Source organism: Lepeophtheirus salmonis, chromosome 5 (assembly GCF_016086655.4).
Source record: "Lepeophtheirus salmonis chromosome 5, UVic_Lsal_1.4, whole genome shotgun sequence".
Classification (NCBI taxonomy): domain Eukaryota; kingdom Metazoa; phylum Arthropoda; class Copepoda; order Siphonostomatoida; family Caligidae; genus Lepeophtheirus; species Lepeophtheirus salmonis.
Genome location: NC_052135.2, coordinates 30463689 through 30485311, shown reverse-complemented (window position 1 = coordinate 30485311; position 21623 = coordinate 30463689). Strand labels below are relative to the sequence as shown.

At 32.1% G+C, this 21623-nt stretch overlaps 1 protein-coding gene across 7 annotated transcripts in view; it reads left to right on the top strand.

Annotated features, from left to right (window-relative positions):
* Positions 1 to 246: 246 nt before the first annotated feature.
* Positions 247 to 21623, top strand: part of sona (sol narae) — an 83308-nt gene continuing 61931 nt past the window's right edge. For 3 of the 7 annotated variants that reach the window (XM_040711927.2, XM_040711928.2, XM_040711923.2), the window contains exon 1: positions 17219 to 17398. The gene's annotated coding sequence lies outside the window, so the exon portion shown is untranslated. Of the gene's footprint in view, positions 507 to 17175; positions 17399 to 21623 lie in introns of those variants that run through there. The other 4 variants (XM_071888570.1, XM_071888569.1, XM_071888571.1 and 1 more) reach the window with 2 other exon arrangements.

Genomic DNA, 21623 nt, shown 5'->3' with positions numbered 1-21623 from the left:
TTTTCTTAATATAAGTCATTTAACTTAATGAAAGATTTTAAATGAGTGAAAGGATGCCTTTTCTTAATACTTATATTTTTATTAGTAGTAGTAGTAGTAGGTTGTTCTTTCATAGAAAAAAGAAGAAGACATGTACGCAAAGTAGGGTAGGCGAGCGCATGACGCAAATTAATGCGTCAACCGTCCGCCGTTTATTTTTTTTTAATGATAATGATGATGGTTGAGGAAGAAGCAGAAAGAACCATCAGTTGCCATATTGATCTGCTACCATTTATTATTCAGTGCTCTTCATATAGCGAAAATAATATCAGATTCTTTATAAAATATACCATTGTCGTCAGTGATGAAGTGTACGATTTCCTCTGTAGTAGTAGTAGTGTGTAGTAGATTTTCCTCATAATAGAATTGGTGGGACAGTAATAAAAGAAGCAACTTCTATTACATATAATATTATTGTTTACTCATCAAGAAGAACAGGAATTCATCTTCACATATTTAGTAGAGAGGTAAGAGTATGTTGTACGAAAAATAATCCAGATGAGGAAATCAAAAGTTGACTCCTGAAAAAACGTAATGGCACATGATGATGATGATTTTAATTATAGTGTAATTAAAATTCGGATTCGTACCGAATAAAATACATACATATATATACTTTTGACTAATATAAGAGATTAGAATCTGTCCCAGGAAATATTGTATTAGCTGTTAAATACATATAGTGATTGTTGTATATAACATTATATTTGATTATCCTACCAAAATCCGTTCTTAATTACTCGTGTAGCGTTAAATAAATACATGCATTCATTGAATGATAGGCACTATTCATAAGTATGTAGATAGGTATATATGCATATTTACATACCTAACTGAAACTAACTTGATCATTACATAACTATCGACATTCTTAGAAAATATTCAAGGACTGACAGGATCGAAAAGAACAGTTCTTCGACTCGACTACTGGACAAGGCCAAAATAATTAAGACCGACTCAGAACTAGTGTTGTGCCAGTCCTTATTTACGGAACTGAGTTCAGTAACAGGACTAGAAACTTGTAAAGTTCAGTCCTGGATGACGTTACTTAACTTTATTTCTTCTTTTTTTAAATCAGTTCTAGTACTGACACTCCGAAGGACTGATAGTAGAACCGTTCCTAAGATTGGACTGGACCGAATAAGTAAGGGTTTACACAACAATACTCAGAACTACTTACTTATGTAAACCAAAAGGTTGAACATCACGCATCGACATTGGTTATGACGGTTCTGGGACTCCTATCCCTTTGACGACTATCCCCGTAACTTTACCTACGAGCGAGCACCTTCTTCCCTATTACTCCTTAGTATTTATTTCCCCATGCCATCTTCTCCTGAACTATATACCCGCCAGAATTTTACCCTTTATTTCAATAAAAAGCAACCAAAAATTTAATCTATGAACAACTATAAAATGCAACAAGTATTACTTAATGACATAAATCTATGCACCGTTTTTTTACTTCTTAAATTTGATCAAGGGTTAAGTATGTCTTACCCTATTAGAACATGAGAAAACTCGTCTCTGTGGAGACAACTGTAATGAGCAGAGTATAGGCTATCCTGCGAACTTAACAAAAGAATTAGGTAAAGCTCATATGGCATCTCCTTTTTTATAAATAACTGGAAAAGAGGTAGTGAAGATTGGATTGGCCCCCTGAACCTCGGTTATTGATCACTTAAATAAGTAGAAAACTTATCCCTCAAGGATTCAAGTCTTTTACATATTTTGCCTGAGCCTCTCTCTTGTGGAAGTCCACATATTACCTTAAACATTGTATAAATAACTCTAATATTTATAATAAATGATATATTTCTTGTCAAATGTATACATATTTTTTTGATATAATTCAAAAAGTATTTCTGTAATGAAACAATAACAGAATGCCTATTTATGTGTATCCATCTAGTTATATACGAGCTTTATATAAAACTAGTTTTTTCTCAAGGAAATTTTGTATGTTGTCCCGCTTAGTAAGTTAGTTTAAAAAAGCCGAATATATATTTATATAGAAAAAGGAGCTTTTCAAGGTCTTTGTCTTAATAAACCTAAGTGACTACCACTAGCAAATACATAAGTATGTTTGTAGTAGCACATCTTTACCTTTAATAAGAAAAGGTTCTGTTGTTTTAAGAAACTGGGAACATAAATATACACACCCTCTGCTGCACTTCATATTCATCGTAACATACTAGGTACATTCATAAAGTTACATACTTACATTGGTACTCAGAGCCATAATAATTGTTACTTCGTGGAATAGCAAGTAACTAATATTCTTCAGGTATGATCCCTATTGTCACGACTCTTTTATTCTGATAACATAAATATATAGTTTTAGCTCATCTGACGTGGAAATTATTGAATTAAATTAGAATAGGGGTTCCCAAACTCCATTTTAGAACAAACACTCAAGAAACGAACCCAATTCCTAAAAAGACTTTATATATACATTCCCTTTTTTGTACAAGAAACTGTCGTATATTGGAAATGTTAATTATATATTATTTATGCGTGAATTAACTATACATTCTGTAAATTCTTCATCGAGAAGAAAAATACTTGGTCACCATAATATTTGAGGTCATTCAAAATACTCCTATAACACTCCATATGGAATTGTAGAGGTTTTTCACTCAAAAATGACCTCTCCTTAAACCTATTTGACTTCCGTCAAGCACCATTGACATGCTATTCTTACAAAAATATACTAACTAAGTGAGAAAAAAAAATAGCCCAGATACTACAAAATTTGACTAAATCTATTCAGAAATCGGATGATACTAGTGAAAGGAGCAATAGCGGTGGTGCGATCAAAAAAAAAAACAGAGACCAAACATGTTGATATGTTTTCCTCCGTATTTTATATAATATTCACATTCATCTCAAAATCAAGTCCATTTAGGGATGAGGCCCACGGTTTGGCAACTACTGTATTAGATGCTTCTGTTGCGATTGCTTTGGTCCATATTTTACAAAGCCCTTTTTTGGATGGGCTACATTCCTCACTGGCTCCTACTCAGTATTTATGTCATTAGGGGAAATGAAGAGACAACATCACGATATATCCCCTATAAATCGAACCATAATTATCAACAATTGATGCGAATATACTACTTGATTAACAACCCAATTGAGCCGTTTGTAATCATGGCAAAAAAATCATTCAAACTAGACGTAGTTATGATTGATTTATTTTGAGTTTAAAAAGATATTGATTGTTCACTTTGATATATCGTCGTTGTTCATTGGTCTTTGAGAATAGATGAATGACAGATATATATTTTACAAGTGGTATGGATTCTAGTAGTCTGGGTCCCATTATAATAAGGGATGCCACTCATAATGTTACAATATCCCTAGATTATCCCTAAAAATCCCACGAATTATCCATGAAATCCCAAGACAATGATCTTAGTTTACAACATATCATTACAATTTTACACCCACATCGCATCAGTTATATTTCATATTTTTTTGCTTCACCTTAAATAATATCTGCTAATAATTTCTTGGAATCATTTTCTGAATGCGTTTTAAGCCTATCTTTGTATCTTTTCTGAACTTCCTCCAGGTCAAGTTTCGTTATTAAGGCTATAGGAGGCTGCCAGTTCAAACATATGTTACCATTCTTTGTTATATATTATTGAGCTGCAGTTAAAATCAGACGAAATGAGAAGAAGAAGTAAACTCTTAAGGCTTTTGATAAACAAAGTTTGAAGATATAACTAATATTATCACAGGAAAGGAATAAATAATTATTGTTACATGTATAAAATCCCAAGATTTCGTCATTTTGATACAAATTCTCCCTAACGTACCGTCAATATTCCAATTTCGTTCGTAAGGAGTGGCACCTCTGGTTATAATTCGATTTTTCCTTTACAACACATTTTATGATTTTATTATGAAAAAAGAATATATTGTTAGAACTTACAGTCGTGGTTCATACAGTTTTGAATTGAAAATTAACAATGGAATAAATTTTCAAGACTGTTCGAGTTTTTATACGGTTAAATTGACACTCAGTATTGCCATATCACGTCGATCTAATTTTTAGAAACTATGGTTTTTCTTATGTATAGGGCTCAAAGATGAAATCGGCGCCCTCTTTGGTTCTTATTGGATCCAAATGTTGTCATATCAACTATTTAGATATTCTACGAAATATACGGACAAAAAAATCATTCAGTTTAGTTTTATTACAATGGAGGAACTATATTAGAAGCTGCCGGAGATTTAATTCACAGAGGAGGAATGGAGATGCACCTAACTTATATTTCTAATTAATAATCAGCAACTGTGACATCTGTAACACCACTTTGCTGATAATACATTAATGGTAGCTAAACTCTGCACCCTTACAAAACTAAGACAAGTCTGGTGGCCACCATCAAGGAGCACTTCGTATCCAAATGCAGGAATCTCGTCATAAATGCATGTTTCCGCTTCAGACACCGTATTGAGGCTGAGGACAATTATATGGAGTAAGCCTCAAAACACATGACCTACAATAACCTTGTTTTTTATTTGAAATAAAAATATAAAAATCGCAGATTTTGTATTATTTTTGTAAATCGAAAGAGGGAGCGGATTTCATCTTCGAGCCCTCTATGTATGTAAATGTTTGCGAATCCAAAGAGTGCACATTTTAAGCTTGAGGAGGAAATCTATATTTTAAAGTCAACGATTGGAGTAATAAAAATATTTACTGTCTATGTAGTCATGTCTATCGTATCCACCCTTTACATAAATGTGCGATTATACCCGCCTCTTAATACTTGCTTATGTTTGTGTGTGTATATGAAGGCCACTTTCGTGAAAAACAGGAGATTATTTTTTCTTTCACTCCAAGAACCATTCTCACGTACATATGAATGTGCAATGTAGATATCTACTAAGGTAAGACACGAGAACGAAAACATCATGAAACGCCCAAGAGCTTGACTTGAAATACAATATAATACGTAATGTAATGTCTTCTCAATACACATTCAATGATTGTTGTTGCTAAAGTCAACAGCAACATACCCCATGATGTTATTTATAATACATGAAATGATATCATAAATAACCTATGTAGATGTAAGGAGTAACATATTCTTATGAATGTATTAAGAGACACCCTCATGTAGGTAATAATATTACATACATATATGTACCAGGAAATACTGTCGTAATAATTTGTGCTTTTTATGATAAGGAGTCTATTCACCTTATATGATAATCTTTTTTATAATGGGAAGTGATTGTGGTGTGTCGAGAGGAAACAAGAGGGTAGAGAGGGGGGGTTCAAATCTCTATAATAGATATTGTTGTCGATCCTTCTTGGCTTTTGAGCACGGTGTTACTTCTCAAGCATAAAAATCTATACCTTATTTTGTTGTTAAGTGTCAATTGTATATGCTTCTCTTCGGCTTACACGGAGTTACTTCACACGTCCTTACCTTTATTGTATCCTGCAACCTTTCTCCCAAAAGAAAACCAAAAAAAGCACCATAATTAGTTGCCAATGGGCCAAATAAGGTAATCGCACTCAATCATCTTTAGTCGTCAGTAGAGTTGTGTCGGTCCTTAATTAGGACTGTGGTACAGTGCAATCCCACTCTTTGGTCCGTAAAGAAGAGAAAATCGATCTCTTGTAACGTTATTGAGGGAGTTTTTCCATTTTTTTAAATTATTCCGTTCTATAATTAAATAAATTATATAACTAAGTACAAATATAATATGTTCATATTTTATTGTATTAGCCATTCAGAAATTATTGAGACAAGATCGTTTGAAGGAAAATAAAAGAGTTAGCTACAAAATTCGACAAGCATCAATTGTCTCATGAATTATATGGTAGAAAATCATTCCATAGTTATTCAGAGATTGAAACACTTCGACTTACTTTCCATATATATATACATTTCTCCATTTGTGGCTAAACATGGGCATTGCTTGTACTTTTTGATACGCTATAAGCTGGGAAAACCAGTGTCTGAGATCCACAATGACCTCACTATCGTTCACCCTTATGCCTATTCTATTGGTGCAATTATTATTCTTTGGGTTAGTGAGATCCAGGATGGCACTTTTAAGCTCGGGAATAGTGTCTTATCAGTACGTACCCGGGAGACAAGGACACCCAACAACATAGCCCAATTCAAGGACCTGGTAAAGAACAGTTGTGGGAGTTGGAGAACCATTGTCACGAGTTGGAGGAGGCTATGTGACATGATTATGTTTTTTTTTAAAGTTTGAATATAATATCTTGTCTTACTAGGGCAGTTTCAGTCATTTCAGAACAACCTAATATTATAATAACAATAGGAACATATTTTGTAAAATAGTCCTATCATCATTATACATATCTCATATATATTATTCGGCTTAATAACCCCCCTCCAGTTCACTCTCGGTTCGGCCATATTCAGTGCGTTATATCAGTCGTAAAAACTGATACAGTTTTGTCCTTAATGACGTCATTCAACTTTATTTCTTCTTTGTTTATTCATTTCTAGTTCTGACAGTCTGAAGGATGGACAGTCTTAAGGATCGGTTCCAAGGAATGATAGGACCGGTCCTAATACTGGAATGTGCTAAATATATCAGAACTGACAAAACACTATGCATATATATAGAATTAGAAGAGTAATGCTTGTCATTCAGATGAATTAACATCCATTTTTTATAGTACGTTGAACAGCTGAAATTCAGGTCAACAACTGATTATAAAGTATTACTAAATATTTACCAAAATATCTACTTTTATCTAATTTCTTCTTATTTTCTGTGGTCGCTTATTTCATTCAGCTGATGCATCGTTCTTCTAGTTCTTTATATATTTCTTTGAGCATTAGTGTAATATAACTTATTAATTTGTTTATTTAACAAATAAAATAAATTATGAAATAGTCATGACGTATCAAGGGAGAAAGTAGTATGTTTGTTGTACAAGTGAAGTAACTCCTTGCTCACTAACACAAATATTTACACTCTATTTTGTTGTCAGCTGTCGATTTTTCTACTCTCCCCTCATTCCCATTCTTAACGTTGATTGGTTTAATTATAATTAGGTTTGGTTAAACTGTGAACAATTCCCAAGAATATCTGAGTAATCATTTCATACTTGGGAAGAATTGGCTACCAACTGATTTTGGACTTCTACATTTTGAGAAAAGATTGCGAGATACAATAAAAGTATTGCCATACTTAATATCAGTGTTCTAAACGTTGATTAGTTGAGTTATAATTAATACTTGTTAAGCTTTTGAAACATTCCCAAGAATAATTGAATAATAGTTTAATAGTTGGGAAGAATTCGATAACTACAAAATAGATTTTCATCTTTTTTCTGTATATATTTTTGGAGAAAAGATTGCAAGATAGGATAAAGGTAACAACGTGCTTATCAGTGTTCCGAACATTGTTGTGTTGAATTTGAATTAGCATTTATTATGCTGTCAACCATTCCCAACTGATTTTGGTCCACAGCATTCATGAAATCCACTCATAAATTCATCAGTTCTACCTACTTAGATAAGAATCCACAGACTTTTATATAACATACGTGCATGTAACTTATTTCTTTATTATACGTAATGTCACGTTTATTTTTTGCATACACATATAAATCAACATAAATTAAACTCTTTATAAAGTTATTTTCTCTACAACTGGTATGTAAAAAAAAAAATGTCTGAGCATACAAAAATTAAAAAGTTATTTTTCTCATAACATGTGACCTAAAATGGTTGATCATTTTTTTCTCTCATAATGAATATGTGGCTTGTTAACACAAAAGCAAGTTAGAAGGATTTATTTTTTTCAAAATTGTGCATGAATTACATTTGTATTCACCCATTTCTATCAAAGTATAATTCTAATGAACCCCTTATGTGTGCCGTAAATTTCATTTAGAAATGGATCGGTACATTGAAATAATGATAAATTAATAGATTGTATATATTTGAAAGGTCTCATATTGAGGGCAATATAAGTTTCATAAATCAAATGAAGGTTCTCAACTATAGATAAACTTCTTGGGTATCTTAACACTCCCCACAAATTTGAATAGAAAGTTTATAATTGACTTAAATTTTGATTTTTTCCCTTTCTTCATTTTTGTTCATGATTCTTTCTATGTTGACGCACTACTTGTACCTAAGTCTCACGTATTTTCAATCAATCTCAGTATTAATCATGACATACGTTACATTTGTATAACATGATCAAAAAAGTTCGATATCGCTGATTTGAAATCACAACTTTTCAAAGGGAAGCCACTTTCTTTAGTCATAATACCCCCAAAACAAACTACGATTTTTGTTTAAGGACTTTTATCTAGGTCAATAAATGCTTATGTTTGAATGTGCCTTGCTCTTCAAATTTCAAAACTTATTTATAAACTCAAGTGTTCGAGTAAATATATAGCCACGTAATAGGAAGATTTAAAAAATCATGCCGAATGGATTTCGAAAACTGAGAGCCTTTCTATCTATCTAAGGTTTTAAAAACACTCATATTCATTGTTAACCACAAAGATAAGTGATGAAGGCTTTCATCCATGCACTTAACAACACTCACAGTCCAAGGATTGAGGCGTTATTAAGGAATGAGTACTCCTCAGAAACAAAGACGTAGTGACCTTAGTTTCAATCGACGTAACATGTTTTTAAATGTCAAAGCCCACAAAGTAAATCACTAATAATATATCTTGATCTCCAAATGGGTTATGATGAAAGGCCCATTAGCTAAAATAAACTAAAAAGGAAATCGAAAGTCGTTATTAAAATAATTGCAAATGATTGGTTTTTTTAAGGACAAACTGTACATATGATGAACATGCAATGAATGACAAAGTAACTATGTACATATTTACTTTATAATATGTTGTTGCCCAAAAATATACATGTATTGGCTTGAATTCAAAGTATGTAGGCCTCTCCTACATAATTTATACATAGTCATGATATAATAACTTATATATACTTACTCTATCTATCTACTACTATTTGCACTCTGGATTTAGGCATTTCAAGAATTAAATAGACAAAAATAAGATAATTGTCAAATAAATTTAATGCTATAATTATTTAATTACTTTTATTTTATTTGGCTAGTCCTGCTTACTTTATTTTAGTACATGAATTCAAAGTTAAAATGAAATATCGTAATAGATGCTTAATAGAGCTTTGTTGTTTTTACTTGAATGAAGTCTTTGATCTTAGTTTATTTCAATTCAAACCAAATAAAAAAAATGAATACAAAATAAAGAAGCAATGTTCAAGTTTGTAAATCCTAAGCATTTTTTAGCATGGGATTTTTGCTGTTGTTGTTGACTACCTGAACAGTGTTTTTTGATTTTCTAAAGCTGTTATCGTTATATATTTCTTTTTGAGAGTAGACCATATCATACAAAAGTATAACTGCGAGAGTAGAACTGATGATTTGTTTGTGAGTTATAAGCGTAAGTCCCTTTTTGACTCAGAGTATAATTGAGAATCAACATCAGAGTAATTCCTGTCAATTCCCGTTGCTAGATACGGGTTTGGTACTTCTGTTTATTCCTTCATCTCACAGTTAATACAATGAAACGTCATGACTAGTGTTGAGTCTCTCTTTATTAAGTACTGGAGACCGTAGTGCCGTCCAGTTTAGTTTCTGTCAGGTCCAGTTGAGTCTTGCATAAAACTTATAATGTTCGGTCCTCCATGACATGACTCAACTTTATATCTTCTTTTTTAATCAGTTCTAGTACTGACCGTACAAAGGACCTGTACAAAGACTGGACTGGACCGAATGTATATAGACTGAACTATTCTTGACCCCCAAACTTATCTCCTCTCCAACATTCCTCAAATGGTCAGGAGGGCCATTTTAATTTTCTGCTTCTTATTTTTACTTATCGAATATATCACAAAAGTAAATAAATTTTCGAAAATTGTTTAGGCAAAACGGATTTTTTTATTAATATTACTATAAAAAATCCCCAAATGGGGGGGAGATGTGACTCCTATCGTTCTAGAACCAAGAATGCCATGTAATTTCTTGTTGTAATTAGAGCAGAATTGACGATCTACATCGCTGTAATTCTTGCCATAGTCATTGCTAGACACGGAGGAGGGTTTGGGTGACTATTTGCTTTATCTCACTGCTTCTTTCTGCTAATTTAATGAAACGCCGTGACATTTAAGAAGCTCTCCTCTTAAATATTCTTCAAATTGTCAGGGTTACCATTTTAATTTTCTGTATATTGTTTTTACGTAGCAAAACATTTAGGACCCTTATAATATTTATACGTAATAATACAAATAAATCTATAATCTTCTCTTGGAGTTAAGGGAAGTTAATGAATATATATGGCCTGAAATCCGTTTTTTTTTTATTATTTATGTGATTAAATGAATATCAACTCATTACACCCCTTTGTGGACAATTTTATAAGAGAGAGTGGATTAAAAAGGTAAAAATAAACAGTAGACACCATGATAATAGTAGTTATTATTATCATTTCGTTGAGAGTTTAATCAAGACAATTAATAATATATTATAAAACAATCTTGTCATAAGATTTGTTGCGTCATACGTGACCTTTACACGAAAAGGGAAGGGGGAAAATAGCATTATGTAATCATAAGCATGATGACTTTGATATTAAAAGAATTACAAGCCGATTTCGGATACTCTTGCTTAAGAGATTGAAACACATAGATCATATTTTCCAGACTTGGGGAAACAGTATTTCATGAAAACCACTTTCTACCTATACAAACAAAATGATACATATCCATACACAGGGAGTAACAAGGAAATCCGGCGATTTTGATCGATCTTAAAATAGTCATTTTTTTTTTAGATTTATTCAAAGCAAAATTTGTGGGGGTTAGGAGGGCAAATATCCTGCAGTGCTCGGGCACCTTTTTCTTTTTGATGATTCCCATATGTTCTTTAGTATCCACTTGGCCCTTCCTTAACTCCACAACCTTTCCCCTGTCAATTATTGTCACTTGATACCTCAGCATTGCTAAAATTCAGATCGTTGTTCACCAAGTCATTACAACAGTACACCTGGGCTCTGCCTCGGAAAATGTATTAGGGCTGAAATCTTCTGTTGTCGACTCCATGGCGGTGTTTTGGCTACTAAGTGAAGCGTTTATATGTATATTTCGCCACAAAAAACAACAACATGGCGGTATTTCGTCATCATATCCGCCGTGAAAATTCGGAAATCCGAAGCGTCGGATTTCGTTGCTGCACCCTATACGTATGGTCTACATACATATAATTTTCATAAGTGCATTTACTTGCTCATAATATGCAAGACATACCTAAGTATGTGGGGATTTGAAGGAAGTCAACTATTATTTGTATAGGTGTGGTTTTTTGGTTTTTTTTAGCTACACCTGCCCCATGATTATACATACTATGTTTGTACCTACAAAATGAGCGGTTGTTCACTCTTCATAAACGTTTTTGTAATTCTACATCGTACTATATGTAAACTCTTTATGTAGTTACCTATGTATTTAACTGCTCGTTTTACAAGCCAATCACTGTCGTTATTTACATTCTATAGTTATATCGATCTATAAACAATTTACATATATATATTCTTCGGGTATAATTAAATATCTTGGATATCTATACATAAATATTTTAACTGTTACTGAGTCACATCATTTGCATACATACTACATACTAGAATATGTTCTTGTTATGTTGAATATTACACTGATCCATGGTATAATTAGATTAGAGCATATTGTTCCTTGCGTTATACAACATTTTATATTTAATTTGCAGAGGGTGCTGGCGATGCAGGGATGAATAGTGAGGAATAGAAACAAAGAATGAAAGTAGTAGAAAACAGACGGATTGAAAGATATTACAGAGCGGGGGACCCCAAACTTACTATAGCATTTAGTTGCGACTTTATCCCCGATATTTTTAATTGCAATGTTTCATTACACAACCAACTGGCAGCTGATACAAAAATTAACAAGTTTTGTTTTTATTCAATGTATCTAAACATAAAAATGTAGGAGCAACAACAAAAAATTCAACGTGTTTGCAATTTTCTACATGCCTGTGTTAGTACTGAGAAGGTGACGAGACTTTTGGCATCTCTTTCCGGACTGCCTACAACATCAAGAAGTCCATTACTCTACCACACATCCAAGAAAGTCTAAAAGTTCTGCGGCAAAAATATTGTTGACTTCTGGAGTGCCTCCATGAGGCCTTCTCCACAATGACATTCACCCGCTAGACTTTGCAGTTTAAGGCATCTCGGGGAACAATTTCCACTGCACCTCTCATCCAAATTGGAATTCGCTCCGATCTATTATCATGACAGTGACCCGGCATTCATCGTCAAGAGCTGCCTATCGGCTTGTCTGTGTGTGTAGTCTGCTACTATTTTGAAGAAGGACATATTTAATCAAACATGTTCAAAATATAGTAGTTAAACAGTTCATAAATTGGTTTTAAGTTGCCTCTCCTTGATTAAATTTAAATCACGTTTTTCGTAATAACTTTTGGGTCCCACTCTGTACATATGTAGACCAACATATTCATTTACACTTTGAGTTGAGAAGATATTTTCCATTATGAAAGATACTCAATCTTATTCAAGAAATAATAAGAGGGGGAGAGAGACTCAAGGGTATTGAAAAATGATGGTTGAAGGAATAAACCACAATATCACCATAAAGTTATATATATACTATATATAATAACTCCTTATATAACTTTGATTTAACCTTCCAAATCAAAGTAATGTATAATTTTCATTTTAGTATGTAAGTGTGTGTAGATATATTAAAATATAAGAAACGGGAGAAAAAATCACTTCAACATCAATTATTCACTTAAACTTGAGCACTGTATACATATATACAAACTTCTTCAGCAGAATTCTAAAATACCTAGTTATTCAAGAAAAACCTAAAACGGAGTAGTAATAATTATATTTAATAATAGGTTTAATTCTCTGTTCCCAAGGGTGATGCAAAAATATGATATGCAAATCATGAATAATATAATAATTCGCTTGGAAAATAAATATAACTCAGATAATTTTTTAACCATCTACCTTGAAAGTGGTTTTAAATACATCATTGTAATAATAAATGGACGAAGCAATCAAGGGTTAAATAGATGGGTATAACATTGAAGCCGGGTGCTTTTGATTTATCTACTTCAAATTAACATAAATTGTCATTGTTTAAGGTATAATCAAATAACAAAAACTGAGCAGCAAGTATAATCATTTGAAATGTATATGAGTCAATGTAGTCCCCTTGGTCTCAATAAAAGTCTCCATTTGAGTCCAAAACCATGTTAAGCCCCTGTAAAATAAAGCCCGATCAAAATTTTGCATTTCAGAACGATGAACACGAGGGACTTCTTGTTGGTGTGAGGAACTCTTTGGACCTTTCACTCAAATTAACTTCAGACAAAATATTCATTCGGATTCAAGTCAGGGAACTATAAGGAGACGGAATTCCTGTTGTGCTCGGGATCCTCCTTCCTTGTGATCACTCCTATGGTATCCTTGGTTTCCAAAAGGACCTTGTCCAACTCATCAATCTTTCTCATGTCGATTTCTGTCATCTTTGAGAATTAAGCATTGTTAATATCCAGATCGTTGTTCACCAACATCATCACAAGTCTTTCTCCTCTGAAAATGTGGAAGGCTTTGAATCTTTTTTTGTGACTTAATGACGGTGTTTTTACTACGCAGTAAAGCGTTTTTGTGTATATTTGACCACAAAAAACATTGCAGTATTTCGTTATCATATATGGTGGTAAAATCTAGAAATCTAATGTGCTGGATTTCGTTATTACACTTTGTATACGACTATATAATTTATTTTACTAGTGTTGAATTCGAGAATGTAACTTAGGCACAGCTAGGTAGCGCTATAATGATTAAAGTTCTCCCTAACTCATTCATCATAACTTAATATTATTAATTATGTTTTCTCAAGCTCTCATTATTATTCATTAATTATTAAGTAGAGAACATTTATGTATTGAGTGTGCTCATGAAAAACGTTGAGTAACACTGAGGATTTCTTGGGGGGTTATTCTTCTATATTTTAAGGTGAAGTTTGTTTATTCGACGATGCCTAATGAATCTGGGTAATTCAAGGTACTAATAAAATTAAGATAAGCAAGGGACTTTTTCACTGTTAATAACAAGATAGAGTTAACACGTAAAGATCCATAAGAAACACTTATTAAAAACAAAAAGTTAAAATTAATTAGTTTACTATGTAGTATTTAATTCTTAATAAAACTCTCCATCGTTGTTATTGATCTCCTGGTCACCATCATTGCCACCCACCCCTTGAAGTATTGCCATTTTATCCGTTATTGACGTGTACACGACTTTGTATTTTTGCTATCAAGGCCACTATTTTGTACTTCTCTTCGCCCTCCAATACCTCTATGTGATTAGTTGAAAGTTTTGAGTTCCATCTTCAGGACTAATAATTACTGGAATGTTTCGAGTTTCTATAATAATTATTCGAATTAAATAGATGTTGTATTTGTCAAAAAATATTCATGACAAGCTTGAGTAATTTCCAGAAAATTGTCGACTTTGTCATAATTGAGTTTTTTTGAGTTTGTACAATACTGGAATACAACACCGTTATTTACACTTCATATATTATACATATATTAAGAATCTCGAATATAAATATTCTTACAATCGTGGTCAACAAATGCATCATTTCTCAGTTCGGTAAGACACAGTCTTTGTATACTGAAGACATAGAAACGTACGAATACAATCACTCAGGTATTCAAACATGCCTATATGCATACTTAGAATTTGATAAATTCATGATAAGATGTCAAAAACGGATATATATTTTTTATTTAGTATTTATTCTTCAATGTTCTTCATTAATACACATTCTTATATATCTCGTTTGTTGGCTTTTAGTTTCCTGATTTGGAACACACATATATTCAAATTACTATAGCAAATGTAATCCACGCTTAGTTTTGAGAAAAAAAAGTCTTTTCATATAATATGTATTCAAAATCATCCTTTTTTTATATCATAATTAGTTGATAAGTTTTTGAGGATAAAATTTGGTAAACATACAAATATAATCCAGACAAAAAGTCATTTTAACTTGCTTTTGTGTTGACAGGCCAATTATTTATTTATTTGGGTTTTTTTTTTTGTTGCAAAATGGATGAGGTTCTGCATGACTTCATCTTATGGTTTTTTTATTTATTATATACTTACATATATGGTAGAGTATAATAGGTAATCATCATCATATCTTTGTAGCGAGAATGATGACTTAACTTCCAACAACTCTTGATAGAGAACGACAATTAATCAACAGACAAAAAAAATGGATATATTAAGGTGTGTATTTTACAATACATAAATATTGTACCTATGTACATATGCATGCTATTGACTACTTAAGTGCGATTTAAGTATTAAAAAGTCTTAAACACAGTTAATCGATGTACATGCAAATGTGGTGTGTCAAAATAAAAACAATCTTGACCAAAAATAAAGAAAAGAGAAAGTCCTTGTTTTTTACTTCAAATATACAGCGTGGGACTTTTATTAAAGAACCAACACGATTTTTTTCATATAAATAGTTTTTCTCCTAAGATAATCATCTGATATTAATAAAAAGCAGTACCAAAGGAACGCGGAATCCTAAAAAAAATAATCAATATAATCTCCTTTGGCGTCAATAACGACCTCTATTCGACCTGTCAACCGGGAGAATGTCTTGATGACTCTCTCCTTTGGAAGATAATGGAATTCCCCCGGATCCTGGACATCAGCTTAGATTTTGTGTTGATGTGTCCCTCAACTGCGCCCTACACAAAGAAGTCCAAGAGATTGAGGTCCGGTTAGCTTGGAGGCCGAACACTTGGTCTAACAAAGTTAAAACAAAATTCCCCTTAAAGTATATTTTATGTAACTATATAGGCACGTGCCACAAGTATATGTTGTACAACTTTGCGGTTCGTCAACACGACAACAAGTAAAATTGGTTTTCTTCGTTAATTTATATCAGCAAATTATTATGATTATTAATCTTTTGAAGGTGCTTAAGATAGCAAAAATGGATCCTTACATTAAAACAATTAGAAATCGATAGACTTTACTTGAAAGGGACCAAATCGACCTAAATGAAGTCTTATAAATCAAATAGAGGCTATAGTTCAAACTCTTGGTTATCTTAATTCATGTAATACATTTGAATATTAAGCCTTTAAGTGATCAACATATATCACTGAAATAATTTGCTATATATGAGTATGTATATGAACTAAAAAATAGATGGGACATTAATCCTTTTCTTGACTTTGTTTTTGCTTTTTTGTTAATTCACCACATATATACAAGGAGTGCATTTACACTTTAAATGCTTAATGCCTGTTAGGTTGAGGCGATACATGGTCGTAGATATATTTTTTTCCAACGTAAGATATCGTTTTTTATTATATCACAGATGACGTCACTTTATCACTTTCCTTTATCTTGTATGCAATTTTTATTCGTCTGAACACTGCAATCCCGTCGTCCAGATTACGCGAGTAAGTATTTCTCGCGAGTCTCCCGACTTCCCCAAGAATTAGTAATAAGAGTTTGTTGATGGAAATTGATGATCATTTGCCAACGAATACAAATATAATCTACACTCAATTCTAACTTATTTTTGTGTTGATGGGCATATACTATGTAATATATAACTACATATTTTATTTTTTTTTGCATGAAAACTCTATAAAATTATCATCTTGAACAAATATTATCAAACTATTTTGCATGTATATTATATATTATTTGCATATTATACAATAAATTTAAACAGTGTAAAATTTCTTCCATAAAAAAGAACCCTCGCTTGAAAGAACTGATTTAATTAAGTGTTAATTAGACCCATTGGGTGTACTTAGTATGAACATAATATGTAGACAGATGGGCTTGTATATTATATGCTTTTATTTAGAGCATACATATTATGCCTTATTTTTTTTTTTTTACTTCTTTGTTCTTTCTGCTCTGTTTTTCTGCCTCAATGAAGATGAAAGAAGTTTTGCGAAAGATTCCTTTATGATCCATTTACCTAGTTGACGTACTTAAAGAGGAATGAGTGTGAATTTATGGATCTGATTCATCAAGTGTACACGTAGTAGTACGTTGTTGAGCTCTTCTTAATGATGATGTGCTGTTGTTGTTAATAGGTGATTATTTTTTCAACTCTCTCCACTATAAGTTTGCTTTATTATAGTGATTTATATATTAATTATATCAAGTGATTTGAGAAGAAAATAAAAAGATTTTTGCTGGAGTTGTATAATACTCCAAGAGACTGTGAGTATATATTAAAAATTACGAGGATCAAATCGAAATTAATTAGTACCTCAAGTATTGAGTCCCCACTCTCAAAGTCCTTGCTGAAATCAGAGTAGAATTCGGAAATGAAAACAAAGTAATTCATGTTAATTATCCTGCTCGATACGGTGTGGAGCTTTTGTTTATTTCCTTCATACTCCAGCAGTATGCAGCTAATTTAATGAAACATCATGATAACTAAGCTGATCTCCTCACAAACATTCTTCAAATTTTATGGATTACCACGTTAATTTTCCGTTAATTTTTTTTTTTTTTTTTACCTACCAGAAGGACTTAAGATTTTCAACCTTATATATGTATAATGAACTCTGATGCAATAAAGTTATTACATTTCGAAAAGAAGGAGTATTATGTATGTACAAATGAAAATTATTGGATGGTTATCTGTGGATTTCGTCATGTGAATATTCGGATAATATTCATGCTTAATAATAGTTGTGAATTATTATTACGAATGTTGATTACATCATTGATAATGAAAAATGATCATCTGTGAAAATAAATACCAAATATGTCAAGATTGGGTAGAGCAAATAATGATGTATTCGCTATTCCTTGCTTAAAGTTCATAAATATGCGAATATAGCAATATGAATATTAGTATTGGGTTTTTATCTGGGAATCCTAGACCAGTATGAGACTGTTATAATTTTTGATGGGACAAACAAATTTGTTTCTCTAAAAAAGTTCGGTTTAGACAAGTATCATAGAAAAATTCGGTCTAAATCCGTCTAAAAGAAAAATTAGCTACCCAAAAAATTGGTCTAAACATATGAGCTGAAAAGTCCCGTGCTTAACAAAGAAAACACGGTTTTTTTGTTCAAAATTGGCTTTATTTAAATCATTTGTATTTATTTTTTAACTCACTTTATGAAGCAGAGTTCCAATAACCCTTTTCATACTATTGTTTAACTTGAACGGTATTTTTTCCTATCGAGAAGCACTGTAAAATTATTATTATTATTTTTTTTTTGATCTATTGTTTTAGAAATAACAAAAGTAGCGTCACACTTTGCACAATAACTCACAAACAGAATGTCATTAAGTTTAGACATCTGTCTTTTGAAGGTTGGTAATAACTGACAAGGCTATGAATTAAAATAATAAATCGAAATTAATTAGTACCTCAAGTATTGAGTCCCCACTCTCAAAGTCCTTGCTGAAATCAGAGTAGAATTCGGAAATGAAAACAAAGTAATTCATGTTAATTATCCTGCTCGATACGGTGTGGAGCTTTTGTTTATTTCCTTCATACTCCAGCAGTATGCAGCTAATTTAATGAAACATCATGATAACTAAGCTGATCTCCTCACAAACATTCTTCAAATTTTATGGATTACCACGTTAATTTTCCGTTAATTTTTTTACCTACCAGAAGGACTTAAGATGTGTGAAGCTCGGGACTTTCCAGCACATGTTTGTTAAAAATTCGGTCTAGACCAGTTTTACATATAGATTTTTTATGACGTCATATGTGCTAATTGTGAACACGGTACAATCGGTCTAGAAAACATAAATTAAGACCGAACCGACAAAAAAATTGATGCCAGACCAAAACTCAACACTAAAATATTGAATGGTAATTGTTGTCTCATGGAGTTCTGTAGAAATAGGAACAAAGAGCCATGATTTGTTTTTGACCTATTTAACACATTTACTTGCATCTCTACCATTTATATACGTAGGCAGATAAATAGAAAATAATTATCGCAGAATTTTGTGGATGCTTTGCATATAATAATCTACCGTTAGATTCATCTAAGTTCTAATTATACATTAAATTAAATATCTCTAATTTTTCTTCATAATAACTATTTTTTTACTTACTTCATAAATATGTCATGAATGAAATATAAAAGATTCATAATACTTTTGTGGTGTTGAATATATACATTTCCACATTATGTGGTAGTCTAGTGGACTTAATAATAAGTTGTTGTACTACATTGATGTATATAATTGAGGATTCATGAGTATTAAAAGTATTAAAAGTATCCAGTACAATTTGAGTAATGAATAATTTTTTAATGGGTTCGTTATTTATATTGCTTTAATTGCTTCAAAATGAACGACTTAGCTTAGGGGACAGCTAGCTCAAGGTAAATTATTGCCATGAGCTCAATGGTCTTAGGTTCGTGTATCGATCACAGTATCGAGTAACTGTAATTAATGTTGTGTTGGTCCTTATCGAGGACTGAATACGACAGTTCAGTCTCACTCTGGTCCTTATTTGGGACTGAAGACGACAATTCAGTCTTGATCTGGTTCAGTTCAGTCCTAAAATTTATAAATTTGGTTCTTTATGACACCACTCAACTTCATCTCTTACTTTTTTAATCCGTTTCTAACATTCAGAAGGACTGGTACCAAGGAGGGATAGGACCCGTTCTAAGAAAGCACTGTACAGAACCAAATAAATAAAAACTGATATAACAATAATTGTAATACTACAGGGTGGTCTAGATAAATTTAGAAAATCTTTAAAGGCATGTAACGAACGAACTAGATGGGTTATAACCAAATTATTTAAAGCGACATTTAATGATATTCAGTTATTTATAATAAGATCCGCCTTTCTTGATAATCTCAGTCACATGTTGCCAGAATCTTTGGCAGACCCGGGCGACCTTGTGCGGATCCAGCTTTTAGCGCTTTTGTATTTCAAAGAGCATAACTTAAGGCTTCCCTACAAGTAATGAAGATTTTCCTTCGAAGACCATCCAGACCAGCAGCTTTGTCATCTTTAAAGTTCTTTTAAAATGTATTGAAATATCTTTTCAGAAGTAAAAATTGGAGGCTTGGATTTTTTTTCTTTGAAAAGTTTGGTCTGATTCCACCCACAAATGTTTTCAAGCTTTTTGACTATGTCCTTTGGGTCAGTTACCATTTTTCCATCATAAAATGCTTTATTGATCACACTTGGTGTGATAAAAGTTTCATACTTTAACTGTTTCAAGCGTTTAATTGGGTCATTTTCGGTTTGATGCCTATTCCCCCCTCCATAGCTATCTCTGAAACACGGTATACATTGATGAGGTAAGAATTTCTTCAAGGTTGCTATGTAAAAGTTGAGCCTTTTCTCTCTTTGTATAAATAAACATTTTTGTTGATGAACAAATAATATAATTGAGTCGATTAGCTTCATCTCTTCCGGATGTCAAAGACTGCCTTGTAAGCTCTGTCGCAGTTTTAGAATAATAGATTCTACTTTGGAATCCTAAAACTATAAAATTTAAAAGGAGATTAAAGATCAATTTCAATTCGTTTGTGATCTGAAGTTGGCTCAGGGTAGTAATACGCCTTTTTTATCATGGATCATTGGAAGCACGACCTAAATAAATGATTGAAGTTTGATTGCTTCTTTCCCAGGAAACAGTTTCAATCGGACTAAAGACATGCGTAATATCAGCCAGATTAAGCTGAAACATAACTTCAGAATTAGGACGGTGGTCACTCGAGGTATCTACATTTAGATCTCTTAAAACGATAACAGATAGGAGCTTTTTAGTTACATTCATTATTTATTTCTTGAAAGAATAGGAAGTATCTCTGATTTGGGCGGTTCTAGATTTTTAAATTATTGTTCTGGAATAAATTAGGAAAATTATCAGTAACATTGCTTATTTGAATTTTTAAATTATTTGACGGACATAAACAAGGTCTATACATTAACAGTATTTTGTGTCCAAATTCATCCCCCCATACGTCTGTGGAACGGACAGGCTCATAGTAGTAATTATACAACAAAAGTGTAATTTCAACCAAGTCATCATCCATTGCATTTTTAGAGTGTCACAGGTTTGTTTACAAGATAGTTGCTCGTAGTCAAAGATATTAATAATATATATATATCTAATGTTAATTTTAAAAAAATACTAATATAAAAAAAATATAATTGGATCAAAAATGAACCAAACTATTTATAATAGATACGCCCTTGGATAATTTTTTGGACAAAAATTGAAAGAGCCCAATTCCTTTTTTTAAAAAGTCGAAAAAAACTCACAGCCCCCATAAAGAAAAATCCTTCCATCTCCCATGAACAAGAACTTCTGCAAACCCCCCTTATGATTTTTTATTGTCAGCACTTTATAAAATGATTGTTACCATAAAAAATTTTAAATATCAAAATCTTCTTAAAAAAAACGTTTCAAATTTTATTTTCTAAAATAAGAACATTTTG